This window comes from Octopus sinensis, linkage group LG12, assembly GCF_006345805.1.
Source record: "Octopus sinensis linkage group LG12, ASM634580v1, whole genome shotgun sequence".
In the NCBI taxonomy this organism is placed as follows: domain Eukaryota; kingdom Metazoa; phylum Mollusca; class Cephalopoda; order Octopoda; family Octopodidae; genus Octopus; species Octopus sinensis.
Genome location: NC_043008.1, coordinates 1,756,831 through 1,779,330, shown reverse-complemented (window position 1 = coordinate 1,779,330; position 22,500 = coordinate 1,756,831).

The following is a 22,500-nucleotide window of genomic DNA, read 5'->3' as shown; positions in this document are numbered from 1 at the left end:
TGTTTGTTTCGTTTCCTTTATTACTTCCTGCATGGAGACTCTGTGAATACATAGGAGCAATAAAGAAGAAAGGGTGGCTAGAACCAGGACTCGAGCCCGATGGGTTTAGCAGGATTACGATGACCGAAAACATGGAGAGCGATGCAGAAGTAGATACAGAGAAATTAATATTATTATTGTTGTTGCTTTTGCCTAGCTTCTATATCATACCGGAATTCAGTCCTTTGTTCTTATTCATTCAACATTTTCTGGAGTTCGGATACATGACCTAATATTTTTATTTAGCTGTAGTTAATGACGCTAGGTATGTCGGCTATATAGACTAAGGCGGAGGACACCACGGGTCACTATGCTGGCCTTGAAAGGATTCCACCAATCGCAACATGAGTTCAGTTCACCAGAAAATATTTAATACTGCGCAGCTGTTCAGAACACTTGCATGCAATGTACACTTGTGTACATATAAACACACATTTATTTAGGTGTGCATATGTCAGTATTTGTATGTGTGCAAGTGTGTATGAGTGTGGGTCAATGTGTTTGTGTGTGTCTTTGTGTGTGTATTCAAGGGGTTTATTTTCATTTGTGTGTTTCTAAAAAACCGCGATAAATCACACCGAGTTGCGTCCTGGTACATCGAATTCTATTTACATAGGTAACAAAATATGTTACCGAATAGAACAATATAGAAGCATCGATATCGATATAATAGACTAACATTTTCGAGTAATTACCCTTAGTAGACTTGTAATTCAATATGTTAAGTGAGTGAAATGTTCATATATTACGAAATTACGTTAGTAAATTTTGACATTTTTCATGGTGTAATTAGAAACAATCTTAATTGTAAATAGTATTAGACATGTTTAAATCATAATGACAATTATGACACATTCGGATATTTGTATAAGTTCCGCTGGTCGGAAGCAACTTCAAATAAATGACACACATATTAAAAAAGCGAAAAGAAAGAAAGACATGAATACTGTGATTTAAAACAGAAACTAATATTTCGGATGTGCGCTTGTTTCTTTCATGTATTCATTTCATAAATAAAGAACATAGAACTTAACACAAATCAAAGTGGAATCAAACATATTAAAATATATTGACTGAATGACGAATACTCACAGTATTTATGGCATTATTGTTTCTCAGACGCTGTTTTGACTAAACACTATCTACTTATATTTCCTTGAAACATTCAAAGTCATGAATATCTGTTGTTCAGATGCATTATAGACAAAGGGCTTTCGCAATTTAGCGGAAGATTTATATATCGTTATAAACACAACATATGAAAATGTAATTTCAATAACTATTTTAAATGTATTTTTCACTATTCAATTCTTCACGACAATGGTAAATGGTCATCAGGATGGAAGATATTATCTTTGCTACATTCAAGATCAAAGGGGTTCTGTTGACGGAAACACCTCAAACGTAAGCCATAATACTGAACAAGGCAACCGTAAAATTTCTCAGGTGTCTTCTCTATATTTTCAATTTATGTTATATGAATAGACACACTAAACACACACACACACATGCAAGGAGGGTCGTATACATATATGAGTACATATACATATATGTGTATGCGTGTGTATACATATATTATACATATATATATATATTTCTATATGTATGTATATATATGTATATATATATACACACACACACACATACACATATATATATATTTATATGCATATATGTGTATATACCCACATATATAATATATTGCGTAAATATGTATATATTTTTCACATATCTATCTACCTATCTATCTTCATCTCTAGCACATAAACACACACACTCTCTCTCTCTCTCTATATATATATATATATATATGTGAATGTATATATATATATATATATAAATATATATATATATACATACAGAGTGTAGTGCCTCTGTGCCTGCGTATATATGTGTGCATGAGCGTGTGTGTGTGAGGGAGAGAGAGAGAAAGGAGGTGCTAATGTGTATTACTACATAAAATCTCATCAAATGATCTAAAAATATATTCGACTAATATGTTTTATCATATTTTAAGCAAACATTAGTGTTTTAAATTGAGTAACGACAAACACATGATAATAGAATTCATACAATACACCGATAAAACATAGATCTAAGAGAGACATATTGAGTGAAGTATTCCTATTTTTGTAATATGATATACTTTTATTAAATAGTAAATATGAATTTCAAAATCAAATTTATTTGCAAAGCTCCAATAAATGTTGAAAGTTTTTAAATGTATTTTCATGGTAGTTTCGGTATTTATGATTGAAGCTAAAACAGACGGCGAGAGCTAAGAACAGGCAAACAGTCATATAATAAAAAGATACGTGTGTGTGTGAATGTATGTTCTTATAAATCTGTCACTCAATTCTGCACTACGCACACAACACACATACACAGACTCACACACGCACAAGCACCCATACACATTTTCATATATATATATGTGTGTGTGTATGTATATGTATATATACACATATATGTATATACATATATATACACACACACACACACATATATATATATATATATCTATGCATATGTATATATGTATGTATATATATATATACATACATATATATAATTATTTATTGACATATTTATGTATACTTATATATTATACATATATAATGTATATATATATATATAATGAATTATATATATATATATAATGATTATATATATATATATATATATATATATATATATATATATATATATATATGAATATATATATGAATATAGCCATGCACATACATACATACATATATACATATACATAATACTTATAAATATACTTTAACGTAATCTTTATTCCCACTTAAACTTGGATGATCTGTCAGAACATACTTTTCTGGGATAGCACGTATGGCAGAAACTCTCATATAAGCTCTTGGTGTAAAATGCACGTTTGTTTTTATAGCTATCCTGGAGATAAATCCCCAACAATTCCAACGCTGAGATCACCTAAACACTTGATTTGACTTCCATTATTATCTGCTACAACAGCCACTGGCGCCGCTGTTACGCAGTGAGCTTCTTTATATATATATATATAATATATATATATATATATATATATATATATATATATATTATAATATATATATATATATATATAATATATATATATATATATATATATATATATATATATGGAATAACTCAATGTAGAAAATTCTAAAATAGTTTTATAAAAATCATTTCAGTACCAGTTAATTTGGGGAAAAATTAAATGTAAAGATTTTGAAAGGAATATTTGCTTAGTATATCACTGAGGCAGGCAGAAGCAAGGAATATCCCCCTTGTATTTGAATACTATGTAAGTATTTTTCTAACAGTCTTTCCATTTAATTTTTTCCAAAAGTTAAGTGTTTTCCACATTTACACTTGAAAAAGTCTAAATGAACGAAACGGGTACTGAAATGTTGTATGTGAGCGAATAGAAATATTTGATTCTCAAGTTTGATTATTTAAGTGGCAGCAGCCGAGGAAGGAGAAAGTGAAAAAGGAGTGGAAGAAGAAGAAGAAGAAGAAGAAGAAGAGGGGAGACGAGGGAAGAAGAAGAAGAAGAAGAAGAGGGGAGACGAGGAAGAAGAAGAAGAAGAAGAAGAAGGTGAAGAAGAAGAAAGAAGAAGCAGTAGTAGTAGTAGTAGTGGTATCGGTAGTAGTAGTAGTAGTAGTAGTAGTAGTACTACTACTACTACTACTACTACTACTAATATTACAACTACTACTATTACAACTACTACTATTATCATTATTATTATTAGTTATATAATTTGATTGATATTCACTGTCAACATGAGACGAAACTCAAGGTATATTAATCTGGGAGTCTCTTTATACTCTCCATTATTTACTGTTTAAATATTAACATCCAGGTAATACCGAAACAATTATGTATGTTGCTTTGTGAAACAGTAAGAAATAGAAACGGATAATTGTGAACAAATAGATAATATAATATTGAATGTAAATTTGATATCTTTACAAATTCCCATGGAAACTGAATATAACGTATTAAATAACATAATCTGCAGGAACATATATGTATGCAATTATATATGCAATCATATGAATATACTGCAAAAATATTAAATAAATCCAATTTCGAGCGACGAAATAACTCCATAGCGCTCGACGTTAGTAGGAAACTGAAATGTTTGGAATTAGCGTAGCGCTTCCATAACCCAATTAGCTATAGTCGTAAAGCGAGATCACATGTAATAGACAATTAGCACAACGGAACTATTAAAGAAGATTCTACCTGCAAGAATTACATAACTAGGTTTTAAGTAACGAATTTGATCAAAGGCATAATTCTTCAACATGCAAATATTAGTAAAACAAACAAAATGCAAAAATCAAAGACTACATGCAGAACTTGTCTGCATTCAGTGAGGAAATTCACAGAATTCTGGCGCCGATTTCCCTTTATTGATGTCTAATTTATTTATATTCGTACGAGAAGCGTTTGCCAATTAACTCTTTTACATTTAGATCGTTTGTAATTGCCATGAATTTCAAACAAATACTTTTTGATGTTATCTACAGAGGCATATATTAATATCCTGGTGCCATATCCACCTTAAAAAATGCCTTCAATGATGGATCGTTTTAAGGTCTACTGCAGTACACAAAGGATAACAAGGGAATATACAAGAAATCTTTCATCCATTTCTTGGTAAAAAAAAGTATATTTATAAATGGAAGAACGCATAAGCCACTAAAATGTATGCAGTAATATAACAATGATGGCCATAAGAATGATGACGACGACGACGATGATGATAACAATAATGATAACAATAGGACAATATTTATATTAGCAAATATGTAAACACAACAAAATCAGCACTCCTGCTTACGAGAGTGAACATCACCCTCAGCCAGTCCTTGAAGGTATAAATGTCACTATCCTCTGGCATTTTCCAGTTAACACCGACAGAACGGTGCAGGCCAATCGACCAGACATAGTCATTAAAGATAGAAAACGTGTAGACTAATTAAGGTAACTTTTGTCACTGATAAAGAAGTTACTGTGAATGAGGATTGCAAAATCCTGTGCGATTCACTGATTCAGTGCCACCCTCAGATTACACATTACGCAAATTTTAAATTGTTGTTGTGAAAAGAAAAGAAAATGCATGCCTCATAATCGACATAACGTATCCTCATGACGCATGTCTTATCATGAGTAGGTTTAGTGTGAGAGCATCATAGCCGTAACTGTAGAGAGGAATTCTTTGAATAAATCAATGGATTTCGTACATCATCACAAAATGAACCGTTTTGAGGAACCTTTTGAGCAGAAAGGACTACTCGATCTGAAGAAAAGTTCAACTGGGCCCCACTTGCAAGGCCTTGCACAGTTTATATTGATGTGAGATCACCATGTCGTGCTCAAATGATTGAGGTGCATGTGTTTGTTATAGCCTTCACAGACCGTTAGACATGGTGGGTTCATTGTGCCTCGTTAATTTGTACTCCGGCTTCAATTTGAGGGCATGCGCACTCTATTAATAACAATAATATTACTACTACTACTACTACTACTACTTCTACTACTACTACTACTACTACTACTACTACTACTACTACTAATAATAATAATAATAATAATAATAATAATAATATAATAATAATAATAATAATATATTCACTGGGTAATTTGCAAAAACCTGGATTTGCCCCATGAAAAAAACTGGTGGGAACACAATCCACCTCCAGTGCTTGAAAATGACCACATCTTACTCCTCTGGAACTTCACCATTCAAACTGACAGAAAGATAGATGCAAATAGGCCAGACATCATATTGAAAGACTTCAGACAAAGAACATGACTCCTCATTGATATGACTGTCCCAATCGATATAAACGTATCTATCAAGACCTACCAAAAACTGAGCAAATATAAAGATCTTGAAATAGAAATCAGCATAATGTGGAACCTGAAGACTAAAACAATACATGTTGTCATAGTTGCCCTGGTAATGATAGCGAAAGGGGCTGATTGCTACCTAACTCAGATACCAGGAAACCCCAAAATGGCAGAATTCAAAAGATAGTGCTCATGGGAACTACTCATATCCTACGAAAAATACTCTCTATGTAATCCCAAGGATTTTTTTTTAATTTATGTATTAGACATTCACTAGTACAACACCAAAAAAACCCCAAATATATGGCACACTAGGCATAACAACAACGTGAACTTCCAACCTGTTGTCTCTTGAGGTCTCTGGGTGAGACTTGGAGCCAACTTGTACAGACATAAAGCAAAAGTCAAACATAGAATGATAATAATAATAATAACAATAATAACAATAATAATAATAATAATAACAACAATAATGAAGGAGGAGGAGAAGGAGAAGAAGAAGAGGAAGAAAAAGAAGAAGAAGAAGAAGAAGAAGAAGAAGAAGAAGAAGAAGAAGAAGAAGAAGAAGAAGAGCCCTATCCCGGAAAAGGCCTATAAAAATGACAACATAATTTGAGATATACCAATACACACAGACAGATCAATCGCAGCATATAGATCGTATATATTTGTCAGACGGATTCTAGATCTAAACAGTGTCGTTAACTTACGTTAATATATCGGCTTCAAGATTTTGTACAGCAAATTCACAGGAGGGTTTTATTTGAATACATCGAACTCAAGTGGTACTTATTTTATCGAATTCGAATGAATGAAGGTCTAAGTCGAGCTGGGCGGAATGTCAGCTTAGAACCCAAAGGCGTAATGAGTGGCGCTGATGATTATTTTGCTTGGTGTGTTAACGATTGTGTCTGATCGCTACTCTATGAAGATAAAATATTGAGAAATTATAATACTTTCCGGCGGATTGTTATTTTAACTTTCTGTACAGCTGTGCACAAAATATTGGCTTATATTCTCCATTAATGGCAACAATATAATACTCACAAATATAGGCATAATCCCAAATATTTTAATGAAAGAGTTGATCGATGCAACTGGCCTCAGTTGCGAACTGTTTAATGATATTATTTTGATGGAAGTGACGGAAGTAAAAATAGTAAGAATATAAGGAGACAAAACCAATCAGCAAATAAAAGCCAAACAGACTACCATAGTATTTGAACAACCTTGTATTCGAAGTAAATACATTTATTATTTCGTTTAAGGATATCTATTTCAGGATGTACTTTGCTTTAATTGTTACTTCTCTGGTTAACATCCACTAAAAAATAATAATGTACATCGAATGCATTTGCATATATATAGACACACAACCTAAGACTGACACATATTTATAAATACTTTATAATTTGTTCAATGAGACATCTAACCACCCTCATATTTTTATATGCTATTGATTTTTATATGATTAATCTAGAAATTATTAGAATGATAATTCTTTATTTTAGATTGCTATATTTGTCACGTCCATTTGTATACCTAGAAAACCTACTACAAATTAATATATTGCGATTTACTGTAATCTGCAGTCTACATTGCCACATCTTATCTGTGTCAACAAACGGAGAAGAAATGTTCTCCGTTATTTGAGCTAAAAATAAACATTCATATTTTGAAATAAATACAAACTTTCCGTCCATTATGAACGAAGGCGTGCAGAAATATCCCTGGCTTTGTGCAAAGGAAAATACAAGAGGATCGGTTAATTATGATTGTATTCAACTGATTTCCCTCCAAGATTCACAGACTTATCGAAGCTGGCCTCCAGTTTTTCTAAACTATACAAAGGAACTCGGAAGTTTGAGCATTCAGCCAGGCAGTTCATGATATCCTTAAAACTAGAAACCTTTCAGCTCCTCTCGAATATATTTATATGTATTCCTTTACCTATAGATCTCTTTTTCTATATATATTCTGTTTCTCTTTATATATATATATATATGTGCGAGAGTTCGAGGATTTGCATTGATATTGGACAGGGAGAAGGAGATGGACTCAGAGCGAAGCGATAATATTGTGTAATATATATATATATATATATATATATATATATATATATATAGAAAGAGAGAGAGACATACATACATACATATAATGCTGCAAGTAAAAAAAGTTTAAAAGCTTAACTACTAATCAATACAAATTCCAAGTCAATAGTTAAACCTGAGAAACTTGTTTTTAAATTATGATAAAACTCTGACAAATTATATATATATATATGTGTGTGTGTGTGTGTGTGTGTATGTGTGTATGTGTGTGTGTGTGTGTGTGTGCGTGTGTCTGTGAGTGTACACAGAGTGCGGTGAATGAATTGTTATCTAAATTATGCAAAAATAGAAATAACACTGACATCTCATTTTAACAGATATATTTACTTGCAACTCTTCTGGATAATATCTTTCTTTAAGATGGTGAATGCTGCCATAATCCTTGCCTTCAGTTCATTTCTGGTGTTGCAAGGAGTTTTGTTGATCTCTCGCTCAACTGCGCCCCACACATAATAATCAATGGCTTTGCCACCTGGGGAGTAAGGTGCCCAGATGTTAGGAGTGATGTGGTCGCAGAAATTGCCTGACAGTTATGATTGGGCTGTCCTGCTTGTGTAGCATGGTGCAGAGTCCTGTTTCCAGACACAGGTTCTTCCAACAACTACCCTCTTGACCCACGGCAGCACTACCGCTTTCAGGTATTTGATGTAGGCATCTACGTTGAGTCTGAGTCCGTGTGGGAAGCTGAAAGGAGGCCTAACATGGCCATCACTAGTGATTACTCCAAACAGCATGCACTCTAGGTACATGTTTTAGGGACACGAATGTACGTTCGGTTACAAGGATTGCTTGAGTTTCTTTATAAACTTTGTAACGCGGCCTTTCATCTTGTCATGGTTGGCTTGGGAAGAAAATTGGCATTTTTACACATTGCATGCAGAATACCAAACGTCATCTAGCACTACCTGACTCAGAAGCACCTCTGGCAGTGGATGTGATTAACTTGGTGTGATCGTTGTCAATCTTAACATAGATCACAGCAACAAATTCAGGAGATTTATTTTTCTTATAAAAACGATAAAAATTGAGTTTTTTCTGAGCTGCAATACCTTCGTAATCACCATTAGGATCCTCAAAATGGTTACGCTGAATCCTCTGCACTGTCCTCAAATTGACACCGAAAATTGACTCTGAAACTTTTGTATTGGAGGTTCCGAAACGATTGCCGAGCGGTACAGCATGTCGTTTCTAAATCTCTGTCAGGGTAAATTGCGTCAATGTGTTCCTTTTCTTAATGAGGGTACCCAACGATCCCTACAATACTGCAATAGGCACCAAAATAAAAGACAGACTATCTGCATTCACGAAATTAATAAATATAAAACGCCGACAATTTACCTACCGTACCCTGAATAGACATATCTAAATATATATAAATATATATGTATATATATATATATATATATATATATATATATATATATATATATAATATATATATATATATATATATATATATATGTATATATATATATTATATATATGTATATATATATAATATATATATATATATATACATATATATATATATATGTATGTATACATACAGAGAAAGTGATAGTGATAGATAGATGGATAGATAAACAGATAGATATGTATATTTATGAGGGTATATATAGGTATATATATATATATATATGTGTGTGTGTGAATATATCTATAATTTATGCATACATAATATCATATATCCTTACACAAACACACAGAGGCACACATACATTTATAATTTTATGTGTAAACACTTTATGAGAGGCAGAAACGGAGCAGGCGTAGGTGTGTGTATCAGTGAGGATATCTTTAACAAAAGTTTCCCAATGCGTTTACACAAACTTGAATTTGAACTCAGAAGATCCGTTAATGAGAGAATATTTCAACGTACACAATTTATATTAACTCTTGAACAAAGAATCTACCCACCTCAGCCAGTATCACTACATTGGATACATAAAAAATAAATTACCAAAACGATGTTGATATACAATTAAAATGGTCGTCGATAGCAATTGTCAGCAAAAGGCCATTCTATTCCGACGCAAAACTTCGACAGAATGTAACGTAATTACGCAAATTTACTGCTAATGATATATTGCTAAAGTAACACGGGAATGTTCGAGCGTTTTTATTTTTTAAATAAAAAAAATAAGAAATCGATTTACAGCATTTTTTTTTTTTCGTTTCACTGAGGGAGAATGGTGGTGTTTAGATAATAGTACTTTCATAACAATAGAGTTTTCAGCAATTATAATGATAATGACTACGATGATAGCGGATCATTGCTCCTACTCGTACTGTTTTCTGGTTATGAGAATGATTGTCAAGAGGACGGTAGTGCAATTTATTGATTATGGTGATCGTTTCCATCCTAATATCTTTGCTGGAGATGGTGATTAGGATTTAGAAATATCATATAAAATTAAGCAAAAAAAAAAATAATAAATGTCTAGTGTCACAAGCTCTTATATTGATAATCAAAACGGCTGAATATAGTATTCGATGTATGAGACGAAAGTACCGAAAAATATCGATGTACACAATGGTGACGGGGATGAGTTTGAAAATCAGCAGGTGGACAAGAAATGGAATGATAGCTCTGAGGAGAATGTGTAACATTTATACCTCTAAACATGATGATGATGAGGAAATGAAATAAAGTAGCACTGGGCATGAGAGGAAGGATGAAGAGAAGCGAAGAAGAAGGGAAGAAGAAGAGGAGGAGGGAAGAAGAAGACGAAGAAAAAGAAGAAGAAGAAGAAGAAGAAACAAGAAAGAAGAACAGAGAGAAGAAGAACGAAGAAGACAGAAGAAGACGAAGAAGAATAAGAAGAATAAGAAGAAGAAGAAGAAGAAGAAGAAGAATAAGAAGAAGAAGAAGAAAAGAAGAAAGAAAAGAAGAAGAAGAAAAGAAGAAGGAAGAGAAAAAAGAAAGAAGACAGAAGACGAAGACGAAGAAGAAGAAGAAGAAGGAGAAGACGACGACGAAGGAGAAAAGAAGAAGAAAAGGAAGAAGAACAGAAGAAGAAGAAGAAGAAGAAGAAGGGAAAGAAGAAGAGAAAGAAGAAAAGAAGAAGAAGTAGGTAGTTGACAAACCGGATGGTAATTATGATAATCAGAAGGAAGCTGATATTGATATTTAAACAAATTGTAAGATTATTATAGTAATTTTTGACAAGAACATTCGTGGCTAAAGCACAGTAATATCGTTTGCAACAACAACGACTAGGAGGTCGGCGAAGATGTCGACAACGGAAACGACGACTAACGCCGGACGACGAAGAAAACGACAACCACAACGATTCAGGTGGGGTTTATAATGATGATGATCGTCAATTTTAACGAATAAGATTTTTTGTCATGACAACAATGTTAATGGTGCTAATTGATTTTAAACTTTATTCCCCCCCCCTTTTAATGATCAGCTGATGCTATTTTTGGTATTTTTAAAAATGTAATATCAGATCAAACACAGAAACGTTTTCTAAGTTAGCGATTTTTGGAGACACGCCTGTTTGATAATAAATATCATTCTGCGACAGGATCTATTGAATACATAGATATCAAAAAAGAATATCATTAAGTACTAGTTTATATCACTATTCTGCGAGTACAGTATGTAGAGTGGAACAATTTGAACCAGTTATAACTGGAATTTACTTGAATTCTTATGTATAAAGTAAACTTTTGCAACAGTATTTTACATTCAATCCAAAATATCTGATATGATATTTGTTTAAGCAGGAAGAGGGAAATTGTGTTAGCTAAAAGAAATGATATTTAACAATAGAACTCGTCCCATGAAAGAACGATATTTCTTTCAAGAAATCCGTAATGCATTCCTTGGAGTGTTAAAGAAAAAAATGAATGTTGATGCTAATATTTTGTTAAGTGTAAATGGAAATTTATTTGCCTCAATTCACATTTCAGCTTCACTTTTTCTATTTTGCTTCAACAGTGAAGATTTGACATCTTAAAATATTTCATCGTCGCTTTACATATTGATTTCTAAAAAGACTTTGAAAAGAAATTCTCCATATACACACAGACACGCACACACACATCCAGCCCCCCCCCCCATACATATATGAATATATACACGTGAAAATACACACACACACACATACACGTACACACATATATATATATATATATGTATATATATATATATATATAATATATATATATATATATATATATATATATATATATATATATATATATATATATACACTGATATAATTATTTGTAGAAGTACTTGATTAGCAGTGAGAACAATCTGTACCCACAAAAGAAACAACTGCTCGGATGATGTGAAGGAAAAGCATATTACAGAGTAAAGAAGATTACAATTACACCTGAAAGATGCGGGAAATAATGAAAGAGAAAATGCTACCAGCTCTGAGAAGAGTCGAAAGAGGAAAACCATATAAATTAGTGAATAATGTGGACGAACTACAGGGTTTAACACGATTTTTGCCCTTGGGTAGCAACAATTATTTCTTTTCTGCTAACCCTTAGAAAGTACGAAAATTGGTAAATATTACCTTCAAAGATTGCTTTGTTACATTTATTCACAAATAATCCCTCTCAAAGAATCTCTCTCAAGAAATGACGATGATGCACCTCACTACCTCTGCTCATGATCAGTGATGCACATATTGTCAACCACTAAAGCGCATGCGCAAGAAGTTAAGATCACGCAACTAAGAAGCAGATACAAATCTGTGGTATTGAACAAAATCTTTGCCCGTAACAAAGCATCTGTTTTAGCATCTCAGCACCGATTCAGTCTGAAAAGCAATGGAATTCCTAGTAATTGGTAATAGTCTAAAACGCCTTAATGCAGTACGATCGTTTCAAGCGACTCCATTTAATTGATTTATTTTGCTTTATATATGTATATATATATATATATATATATATATTATATATATATATATATATGTATGTATGTATGTATATATATATATATATATATATGTATGTATGTATGCATGTATGTATGTATGTATGCATGATGTACGTATATATGTATGTATGCATAAATATATATATATACCGTGAGGGAAAGATATAGACAAAAATATATGCCAGTATGCGTAAGTGTCCGTCCGTGTGCGTGTTGTGTATGTGTGTGTTTGCGTGCATGTGTTTACGATATATATGTGGCGCAGTTGGAATAATAATTAAATGGATGAAATTCATCACCGATTCCTGGTAGAAGCGACATAATTTCAGTTTCACATATCTTTATTTTATAAATGTGTATGCCATTGATGACTCACTATTTGGCAAAAACAACTGTATCATTAATCTGGTCCAACAGTTGATAATAACACGTTTTCTTCGCTAAATACAAATAATCTTAATTATTTTAACATCTTAATTAACTCTATTTTTGACTAATTATCAACGATGTTTTCCTAGTAATTCTTAAAACGGTGTTGATTTATTTCACTCGAGATTTTCGTTTCCATTACAATTTCGAATTAAATATATCGAATTTCCTGATACGCAACTTCATATACGTACTCTTTCTCGTGTACGAAAACATAATTAATATTATTTATAGTTTGTGGAATTATATGAAAACTATCAATTTGAATGGCTTGCTTAAGGCAGACAGCTGGCTAAATCGTGAGCTCGCCGCAGAAAGTGCTTAGTGACGTTTCGTCCGTTTTGTGTTCCAAGTTCTAATTATTTCTCCTTTCCCGATCGATTGAATAACTACCGAGCAGTGTTGTCGGAGGTATCTTCTTACTCCGTTCCCTGAAATTACTGTCGCTGTACCAACATTTAAAATTAATTTTGATTTTCCAAATTTTGGCAGAAATCCAGCGATTTTGTGGTGGCTTTATAAGTCGATTATATCGACATAGAGCCCAACTGGTACATATTTTATCAACTCCCGAAAGAAGGAAAGGAAAATCGGCTTTGGAACAATATAAAATCTGAACGTGAAACATATATAATGCCGCAGAGCTCTTTGTCCGGTATGCAAACGATTATGCCAGTTGCAATCCGCAAATTTCAAACGAATATCGTTTTCAAAGTTGATCACCAGACCTGCAATTTCGTGGTGTAAGTCTCCCTCGGCGGAAATCGAGCACATAACATAGACAATGACGAAATGCCATCACTATGCATTGTGTCCTGCTTACTAACGATTGATCCAGTTCGCTTCCTTCAGATCTGAAACTAATATTAATAGCCACATTTGTTTTTATTATCGATATATAAGACTTATAGGTAAGAACGTCTATACGTCTAATGATTATTGGTTACTGTGCAAGAAATATCTTTAATTCGTTTTACAAACCAGCCTTCTTACAAGTCTTCTATCAGTCTTTGTATTTTGATTTTCAGGCAAATACACTGTGTAGTCGACTAGGTTCTAACATAGTTTTAGTTTCGTGTTATACTAATCTTATGAAGACATTCGTATTTTACGGAGAGAAAATAGAATATTGCAGGATATATCTGTTTTGCTATATTTTATCACTTTTATTTGGCGTTGTCTTCTTCCCTTCTTATAGTTTAGAAATTTTGGTGCAATATCTAAGTAATAATTCCGAAATGCGCAAATGAGAATTGCACTGTTAAAATTCAGAAGGATGAACTGATTCCATCAGTATTGTCAGAATTCAATTTACGCCGGTGATTGCCTTCGAATTAGTGCAATGGTTCTTCTTCTTTTCTTCTTCTTCTTTGATTTTATTGTTGAAATGAACTTCATCACAATTTTCATAAGTAGTAGCAGTAGTAGTAATAGTAGTAGCAGCAGCAGCAGCACTAGTAGTAGTTGAAGTAGTAGTAGTAGTAGTGGTGTTAGTAGTAGCAGTAGTAGTAGTGGTGGTAGTAGTAGTAGCTTAAGAATAATGGCAGCAACCGCTGCATTCCCATGTATACGAGTACGACGTATTATCTATAATTCGCAAATGCATAATTCCGAACAATGATATCCTGGGTGGTCTCCATACATTCGGTAGTAAAATGTCTCGATTCCTGAGAAAAAGCATACACTAGCATGACTTTCAGTTATACAGCTAACGCTGGGAAATTCATTTCCAGAATATTTCATTTCAAATCTAGTCTGTTGCATCGCTAATATAAAGATGAGTGTTGAATTATTTAGAAGATTGAAAACACTTGATAGTATATAAAACATCACAAATACAAAATGCTTTAGCATACAAGAGCTCTATATCACGTAGTGGTCTTTGAATATAACTACATATCTCAAGTCGCTTTTCTTTTACATCTATGTCTTAACGGAATACCGATTTAAACTTCAGCTATTGCACGAAATTGTAAGAAAATTCTGAATGGGTACATACGCAATAGTCTTAAATAGAATTATACTTACTAGAATTATACTTAAATAGAATTATACTTTCCTGCTTAGTATTGGCAATATGTTTATTTACATTCCAGGATTACCTTCGAAATCATGTCTCCATAGCAGGCTTTTGTTTTTTAAGAAAGATATAATATATTAACCCTATCATGATGTGAGTGTTAAACAACTTACCCGCTGAACATTTCTTTGGATACGTGCAAGAATATATATGAATAAAAATATAAACTTAAAATTCTCATTTATCACTAATTTAATAAATCATTCCGGGGTGCTATGAAATTCCCTAAGGATGGTTTAGTGAGTAAAATACTGTAACTGTATTAAGTTTTCATTTTCAAACTCCAATTAGTTTATTAAAATCACAAGGCGCAATTTGCTCTTGTGAATTTTATAAGATCATTAAGCGAATTAAGTGATATTTTTACACCAGTGAAATACTTACCACTTCACGCCTGTGCACTAGATAAAGTAGGAAATAAATTTATTAATCGCTTAATGGCAAAGTTAGATATCGATAAGAATATTACGATTTATATTTTACATTGGCAGAAGTTTTAGTAAAAATATCTAAGTATATATTTCCAGCACTACTTGACGCCAGAAGTGAATATAAAACTTGTTAATATTGGTAATAATTTATTGAGACTGACTCCATGTTAACGTTTCATACTGATGTTGCCTTATATAAATTGCATTAATCAAATTTTCTTAATTACTGTCATCGCATAATATGGAACCAATGCCTGGCATATTATTTAATATCGTATTGTTGCAGAGCATTTACATTTACTTCGTCACCGTAATCAATTATGCAACAGAATATTTTGATGATATCATGATGTTTTACAATCCAATATTGCTCGTATTTTTATCAGTACATTCACTAAAATATCATAGCTTAACCTTTAAATAAAAACGAAGAGACAACAAAAGACGGAGCAAAGAATTAATGTTTAACTCCCGGCAAGATATATTCGTTGATATAGTTTGCAATGCCGTTGGAGTCTCATGTCTGTTATTTCCGGCAATCATGAACGATATGAAGAATAATGGTATATAGAAATGTCCTATCAAATATGGCTAGATTAAGGATGCTGCGAGGATGAAGAAAACGCTGATAGTTCGAAAATATTCCACTTGATGGCACTTGGGTTTTTCATAATATTTAAAATATTTAACTGAATTTCCCGACTTTCTGATTGAACCACTTTGTTATGTAATATAATATTTTATATATCATCATATTAATATAGGCATTCATTGAAGTGAGCGATCAGTTTTCGTAATCAAACGTAATTTTTCTGCTGCGTTAGAATGACAATCACCCATTCGATATGACCTGGGCTCATATTGGCTTGACTAAAATACTTTAAAATACACGGATGTCGCAAAAGTAAAGCTCATTATGTCGGGAAATCAAACAAACGGGATTCCAAGGGTGGAAAGCTATGGTACAGCATTACATTGTTATGGATAAAGTATGAGCATTTCTATAATTATATGTATACAATATATACATGTGTGTATGTGTTTGTCGACAAATACTCGCATAATCACAGATATATATAACAGTTTATAGCACGTGTGCGTTCCTTACTTTAAACGTACCGTTCCGTTTAAAAGAGAAGTATCGTGAGCACGAATAAATTTTAAATAAAGACGTATTGTTAACGTCCATTGTTACTTTAGTGTGAGTTTATGATGGTTTTGCAGCCTTGGCTCTGGTTTTAGTAAGTGGTATCATATACCCTACTGATTCTCTCTATATATGCACACATAGATATACATATTAGTTTGTGTTGTGCTTATGTATGTGTGTGCGGAGTGTGTGTGTGTGTGTGTGTGTGTGTGTGTGTGTCAGTGAGTCTGGTTGTGCCTACATATACGAAAACATATGCATATATACTATCTTTGGCAAGATCAGTGCCTGAAATATTTGAGGAAGGTTTACTCAATTGCATTTACCTCCGGTATACACCTCGTTTGGATATTTACCACTTTCGAGGTTCTGCATGCTATGAATCATATGTAGCCCCGATCTTATCTACGTCCTTCCTTACCTATTCTATTCTTATTCGCATACCCGACTACTATGAAGTATAAAATTCATTTCTTTTCAGTTTATCGTACTTCGATACGAATAAATCAGCGAACTTCCATCTCAATAAACCACCATCGTCCCTGAACGTTGTCTTTTTTATATTTATTACGGATTGCCTGAAGCTCAATTATTCCCTACACCAATCAATACTTGGATTTGAAAAATACACACACACACACACACACACATATCAATAATAATAAAAGGGAAAAATTAATTAATTGATTAAGCAATTAATTAATTAATAATTAATTATTTTACAAAATAGTTCGGTACGTTGAAATAATCTTTTTTAGGTAAAAGTATATAAATATTCTATAATTATAAATATAATTATAGAATATTTGTATATATATATATATATATTCATATAAAATACAGTGTACATTAATACACATGAAGAGGCTTCCATCATAGGAATCATTTACGCTAGAAAGAAGAGTTAAAGTCGAAACCACTAATTAGGGATATATTCTCGAAGGGAATGAAAAATATAAACATTTACCATATAATTCCTGGACCATGGTTTCTTACTTATTTTAGTAAATATAAATTATTATTTACAGGGACGCCTTAGATTAAATATACAAACAAGGTGTGAAGCCAAAGCGATATAGTTAATTCAGAAATGATTTGCTATCTGTTGGAAGTATTGCAGAAAATCGATTATCAATGGTCATTGGTAAAGATTATACAACTGTTTTGTACAGTAATTTCATATATCATTTTGTACAATTCGCACCGGAAACCATCATGAAATATTCCAGTATATACAGATCTTTTCTTATCCTCCTTTAATTCCATTATTGATTTGAATATCATATTTTCAGATCATCACAACATTATTTAGAAGGGAAACTGATTATTTATTTTGAAGAAGTTCACGATGCTATTGAGTAAATTCCTTCAGATTTCTTTCCTACTAGTGCTGAAGAATTTAATGCCCGCACTTAAAATGAACATAAGCGATTTTGGGACGTTCAGTTCTCAATAATATAACCAATGGGGAATTGACCTGTTCAAAAATGCAAAGAAAATTGCAAGTTGTATAATATTTCATTTAATATGCTGAAACCAACACATTGTATCTTAGTCATAAAAAAATCTGATGCGCTCGTCGGTGTGTGTGTGTGAGTGAAACGTTATTCTTCAGGGATAGTTTAATATATTTCGAGAAACTGATTAATTAACGCAGAGTATGGCCTTCATTCTTGTTTTGACAATAATAAATACAAAATAATTAATAAAGAAAATATTCACGCTAAAATAATAGAAACGAGTGTGAAGTGTTTTAATTGTATACATGTTAAATGGGTATTTCTGACACACGGTAGCCTATTTTGAGCCAGTGACAAACCTAGAATAGAAAAAGGGATTTATTCAAATATTGTGAATCTATATGAGATAAAACTTTCTTCAAGAATTACAAAAGATATTTAAACATTTTCTCTCCTAAAATATATACAAAACCCTAAATGGTTTGGATAAAAATGAAACAAAGGTAGAGAAATATGATAATAAAGGTTAGTAAATCAAAACCACAATTTGACACCATGAAAATACTACTACAAGACATGAGATGCCAATATTGACTCACAAGATTTCGATTGCTTATTTATGCAGTGAATAACCGAAAATCTATGTAATGGAATATTTGTTGAGTGCAAATATTCTCACGGAAACATTTGCCAAGTAAATATTATTCAATTGCTATAAACATGGAAACACAATAACATTTCTTTATTGATTTACTCTACTCGCCTAAAACCTAAGCAGGAAGCAATATACCGCAATTTGAAAAACTTTCGAGACGTACCTTTACGGCTTTTGTTCTTTTTCTATTCGCGTTTCTGTCTAATTGTTGCTTTATTCTATTTATTATGCATGCACTGCTCTCTTTCGGAGCTGCCGTTCTTTAATTAATTTTTCTGTATTCTCTCCTCCCTTTTACCCTTTTTCGACTTGTTGCGAAACTCCTGATCGTTGTATGTTACAAGCTCACTATTACAGTATGAATCCATCGTGGGTTGATGCCTTTGGCTCGAACGATAACTATGGATGCTTATTATACATATCATGGTACAAATAAGCAACGCAGGATAAATATCTCTCTAGATATATTATGAAGTATATCTGGTGTAATTCATTACGTCCCCAAAATTATAACGTAAGAAAATATGATTTTAGTTGGCTGAAACGAATGTTTCTTTACAACGGTCTGTTATCTATGGAATAAATCCGCTGACAAATGCACTACAAAATTGCAGTTAAGCCAAAAATATACAAAGCAAATAAGAAGACAATTATTGTGTATCAAAAAAGCAATATTACACAATTGTCGTTAAGCTGATATGTTTAAGGTTTAAAATGTTTATCTAAAGGGAACATATATTTTATCAATAATTTTGCTATTTATCATCGCTCTTGCAGAAGTATGAACGTATGTCAACAGACTAATTATAGATAAACTTGAGATCGTTTCTGTAATTTCCATCTTGTGTTACTTTTCGGATGAATAGCGATATGATCTCTTGTTCAAGACGAAAAAGATTACAAGAATTTTGTACGACATATCCTGAATGAAATACAATCAATGAAATAGCTAAACCAACAACTCAAAAAAAATAATTGGTAACAAAGAAAAATATTCAGATGAAGGTAATTATAATGATCAAGATAATGATGATAATGATATCGATGATGATGAAGGAGATGATGACAATCATTGCAGTTGTTTTGATTGTGTTTTTCGTAATGACGCTGACTAATGCAATAATATCGACATATGTTTCATGGAAAGAAATTGAGGGAACAAACCGAGAAATTGTCGGCAATTAATTGTAATTTCAATCCAAGAGTTCAATGTAGATTAAAAGATAACCATATAAATAATGACAGTATATTGGTAAATGTAGAAGTAATTGATAAATTAAAATGCGGTGCTTATATGTTCGTGTCATAACTATTTGAGAGAGGAATGTGCAACATTGCACGTGATTAATTGTAAAACAATTGACTGACAAATTAGGGTCTTTTCTCGTTACTCGTTAATTTATTGTAGAATAAATTTATAATTACTTTTGTAAGTTCATCAAAAATCATGGTTGTGTATAAGCATATATACAGAAGGAATGAGATTTAAGTATTTATACAGAATATTAGGGGATGACCAACTTTTCCATCCTTCATCTCCTGTCTTGTACAAGAAATATCTGCTATTTTTAGAAATAGTGTGGCACGTTGGTCGGCGAGCGAAAGAGAATTGTGGAATCAAAAGGATTTATTTGTGCCTGGGCTAGGCTGCCTTGGTTCAGCGTTTTTTGGGGATTGGTCTTGCAGTTCAAAATGGTGTGAGTGTGTATATATATATGTGTGTGTGTTTGTGCGTGTGTGTGTGTGCTTGTGTTTGATGAACTTAAGATAATTATTCAATTATTTCATTACCTATTTTGAACACTTTCATATAAACTGTTTAAACAAAAAGACCCTCTTAACATGTTCTTCTCATTGTCAAAGATTTCATTTTTTAGCATTTTGTTATCATTATCACATACTGCATAACTGTATTTTAATGCAATTATGCTAAGAATTTTTAACGCAACAAAGCTTTACATTTTAGGTTTGATAATGTTTTATTTTTGTTTTCTATTTTGGAAAATGAAACTGGTCAAGTAAATAAACATCTTTAAAAGACCGCTGCATTTTTTAAACCTATATAGAATTAATGCGTAGCGTTCAATTAAATAAATAAATAATATGATATATATATATATATATATATATATATATATATATATATATATATATTATATATATACTAAGCAATAAAGGGTTTAGCACCGAATTGCCTTACCACATACCGAATTTAGAAATAGCAGTCAAAGAGTTATAGCTATTTGTTCTACTAAAAAGGGAGATCTCAGTAAAAACAGCAATTGGAAGGCAGCTGTTTTTACTGAGATCTCCCTTTTTAGTAGAAGAAATAGCTATAACTCTTTGACTGCTATTTCTAAATTCGGTATGTGGTAAGGCAATTCGTTGCTAAACCCTTTATTGCTTAGTATTACTTAAATTTTCCTCGAATGAGGCTTTTACATGCCGAAGACTACTTGGTGTAATTGATAATTATTCCAAATTAATTAATTTCACCCTTCATTATTACGGATAACCATATATATATATATATATATATATATGACTATACTATATATATATCGTATTATTTATTTAACTGAACGCGAGGTGGCAATTCTCAAGTAAGGTTATCTTCACCATTTTTTGTGCGAGTCTCTTCTCTATACTGTTTCTTCCTCACGTATTTGCTTCTTTCTTCCCGCATGCTTCTCTAATTCCCTTTCTCCCCCACTCCTTCACCGGTTTTATCTATCTCTCTCTCCTGTTTCTCTTTCTCTTTCTCTCCCCGCTTTGTCTTTCTCTCTCCCCCACTCTTTTTCTATTTTCTCTACCCTTCTTACTCTTTCTTTTTCCCTGTCTCCCGTTACTCACACGTGACCATCGTTCATCCTTCTTTTTCTGAGATGACCAAATTACTTTTTGTGCTCGGATGTCTAAAAGGCTCTCTCTCTCTTTTAGTTTTTCTCTTTTCAATAAATGCCTCTCCCAGTTTTCACTATTATCTTTTCGTTCCGGTCTAACGACCCTCCGTGTTTGTTTTCGTTCGGTTTCCTTGTATGTTACCACTGTTTTTGTTCCAAACATTGACCATCCATAAATTCAAAATTTCATTTTGGTATAATATGGGTGCATTTGTCTTTGAAGACTCATATTGTTGTTTGAATGCTCGGAATGAGGGTTAGATAGAGAGCCGACAGCTGTATTAACATACCATGTCATCCATTTAAATCGCCGATTACATATTTCACTCGTATTCGTCTGGTAATTACTGTCCACGTCTTCTTTCTGTCTCTAGTGATATTTGCACCGCTGGGCAAACTCTAAACAACTGTAAGGGAACAAGTTGAATTTTTGTAGTTAATAAATTATATTAACGCAAACTACTCCA